Genomic DNA, 3,803 nt, shown 5'->3' with positions numbered 1-3,803 from the left:
AAATTATGTTTTTCTCGCAACTCTTTTTTACTACAAAAATAACTTCGAAAACGAGGTTGGGTCGCACAATTTTGAGGTCTTTAGCTAAGGAAGGCAACTCTACTTGAGCAATATTTATCAGCACTCGATTTAGCAACAAATGTAAACACACACACACACACACACACACATATTAGGTGCAACAATGACTGTATGGTTGAGAAGTTTGCTTCCCAACCACATGGTTCCACGTTCAGTCCCTCTGCATGGTACCTTGGGCAAGCATTTTCTACTATAGCGCTAAGCCAACCACAGACTTGTTAACTGAATTTGGTAGACGGAAACTGCAGCGCTGTTCATCAGAAAATGACCGAAAAACACGTTTGTACAGAATAGTTGCTTGCTTCATACTCCTCTTGTGCTGATATGCTCATAAGAAAAAAAACAAATAATACAATGTGGCTGTAAGTCATAACACCCAGGCAACGGGTGTTATGACTTACACACACACGCATACATACATATCTACACACACACACACACACACACACACACACACATACATACATACATACATACATACATACATACATACATACATACATACATACATACATACATACATACATACATATTGATATCTCATTTTAACAGATGTATTTACCAAAATTACATAAACATATCTCGAAATACTAAAGAGTAAATTTATTCAATAAAATCGCCATTGGCTTCCACCACGGCCTCCAGACAACTTTGGAATCTCCTGCAACTCTTCCAGACAATCTCCTTGTTTAAGTTGGTGAATGCTGCCATAACCCTTGCCTTCAGTTCATTTTTGGTGCTACAAGGAGTTTTGTTAATCTCTCGCTCAATTGCGCCCCACATATAATAATCAAGTGGGGGGAAGTCTGAGGAGTTAGGTGGCCAGATGTTAGGGAGGACGTGGTCGCAGAAATTGTCTGATAGCCTGACTGGGTTCTCTTGCTTGTGTGGCATGGTCGGAGTCCTTTTTCCAGACATAGGGTCTTCCAGCAGCCACCCTTTTGACTCAGAGCAGCACTACCTCTTCCAGGCACTTGATGTAGGCCTCCATGTTGAGTCTGAGGCCGTGTGGGAAGATGAATGGAGGCATAACGTCCAGTGATCACTCCAAAACAATATAATGTTGACTGGATGTTTGATTTTTGTCACTCTCGGTACATGTTTTGGGGATACCATATTTGAAAACAATTGGAACAAAATTGTAAACGGTGACGAAAACCACAAAAATCTCTGCTTAATAATATTACGATGCGTGTAATCCAAACAGTCCAGTGACATAAGTTACATAGTTAGCTATTATCTCTCAGTCAGCTATAGATTGAAAATCCATTATTTTATTTTTATTTTTTGTTTTTGTTTTTGCTTTTTAATCAAAATTGTTAAACAAGAAAGATGAATAATGGGCTGTTATTTTTCTTTTGAAAATATTCACATAGAAAAAGATAAAGAGAGAATAGTGTGGAAGACACGAGAAACATCGTAACAACGTTTATTTCTTTTACTTAAAAAATTGTGATTCAATTTTTCTTCCCCTCACCTTTTTCTTCTTTACTGTTCAATAGCAATGTGAAAACATACGACGTATCGTATGTGAAGACACCTGGCTTCGTATTGACACAGTTGAAATACAATGTTCAACAATTATGTAAAAGCATAATGTATTGTGCACGAAGACACCTGTCTTGTTCATAAAACATTTCCAAATACAAAGTTCGACAAGTATATGCAAGCATGTGGTATATGGTGAGCAATGACATTTGGCTTGGATGAGAGAAAGAATTTACGAAGTTAGCTGTCAAAAGATCCAATAGACAATATTTTTATTCGAATTCTCTGGAGAAAGGCGGGAAACACACATGAATGACATCTTTGCCAGTACAGCATAAAACAAATGATGGGAAGAATCATGACTAACCACACCCTGGCCAGCAGTGCTAAAAAAATAAATCACACGATGAAACGTTATTGATTGGTTATGGTACAGAACGGTGTGGATGCTCTCTTAGACAATCAGAAAAATCTTCTCTTTCACTGAAATTGGTACAGGCACAATTCTCACTTGAACTCTGTTCCTACCAGGGCTTAGCTGAAGAGGAAAGCGTTTGTCATTCTTTTCAGTTGCTTCTACCAGTGAGAAACAATACGTCTTATTAGTCAAGGGAAGGTGACAGGACAATCTTTACAATGAAGTACTCTAATAGTCAGATTCCTCCTATAAGCAACAAAACTCTACATGTCAGCAATGCTGACACTGAATGACTGCATGCAGAAAGGATACATTGCTCTGCACGCATCTTTGACAGGACCCAGCTGATGGTATTTCCACACTTGTAGAATTGGAAACAAATCACTACCTGCATTCTGAGCCAAAATTCGAAATCCAGTCTACATTTTTCGATGAGTCCCTTTCTATTGTTCTTTGCATTTACACTAAGATATTTATGAGAGTCAACAGTCATATTTAGAGAAGTTCTATTGTTTCCTATTGTAGATTAAATACAGCTCAGAGCAGATAACAGACAAAAAAATCTTTTGTTTAGCATGATCTAATTTAAGTAGGAAAATATAAATACAGAACCTAAATTCAGTTCTCCCTTTTCACTCAGTGCTTTGCCCACAGATCATATCACGCTTTAGCCTAGCGTCTGACAGAAGCGTTTCTTATATGTCAATGAAAGTCTATATATCTTTCAACCTCTCAACTCTTGAACCCAGAAAGGTAAATTCTATTACCTTTTCTCTCTCCTTCTTCCACCCATCTTCTAGCAGTTACATAAATGAACACAACTACCTCTGAAATGGAGAACAGAAATTCAATTATTTTTTTATACAACAACTTGAAGCAGTTGTCTTTAATATTCTAACAGTAAAATAAAAGCCACTTCAATTATTATTTTCTTCTGTCATTCATTCCATGGACTTTTCAAAAAATCCATTACACATTTGGTGACACCTGACGATTGATCTTTAATCCTTCTATGTCTCAGCTGGAGCATGACATGTCAATATATAACTATTTATAAGTGTTATAAATTTATTTCAAACCAATGCTTCCTCTCCCTCAGTAGAACTGGTAGATCGAGGATTTCTAGATGATATTCATATTCTCTGAACTCAAATCACCTAGATTTTTGTTGACATCCAGAGTTGTTGAGAAGGCCATCTCCCTTTCCCACCACTAGTCTTCTATAGATTACTAACGTGTGAATTTCATCGATACATTACCCAACTGTTACGAGAATGTGATCACCCACCTGACAATATTTCAGTAACAGATGAACTGCTTGATCAATGAAACCAGTCTCTTCCACAAAATGCAAAAGAACAGATGCTCCAATCTAGTCAGATGAAAATTGGAGCAAAGCATGACAATCGGGCAGTAATATATAAGAGAAGGGATGTACCACATTCTAACGTGTATAGAGAAACCCCTAATTTTGGATGCTTAAAATTTGGAAAAAAAAAGTTTTGTAAGGGATTATAATACTATCTCCATAAGAAACTCCCATATTTTTTAACCTAACTTTTGACAAAAAAAGTGTTCTTTATACACGTTAAAATACGACCGACTTTTCAAAAACAGCTTCTTTTCAGCCCATTTCTTTGTGAGATTAGTGACCCAATTCAAACCAGAACTCAAGCAACTTAATTGGTTCATTAGTTCAGCGCTTTATGTCACTGACAGGTACCAGGGACTTGTCTCTTCAAGTACCAAACTGTAAGTATTTATTTGATTAATTATTTGCTCCTGTCACTGCTTCATATTCCTGCAAAACAGTGCC

This window comes from Octopus bimaculoides, chromosome 2 (genome assembly GCF_001194135.2).
Source record: "Octopus bimaculoides isolate UCB-OBI-ISO-001 chromosome 2, ASM119413v2, whole genome shotgun sequence".
In the NCBI taxonomy this organism is placed as follows: Eukaryota; Metazoa; Mollusca; class Cephalopoda; order Octopoda; family Octopodidae; genus Octopus; species Octopus bimaculoides.
The sequence above is the reverse complement of the archived record's forward strand: the minus strand, read 5'-3'. Positions refer to the sequence as shown.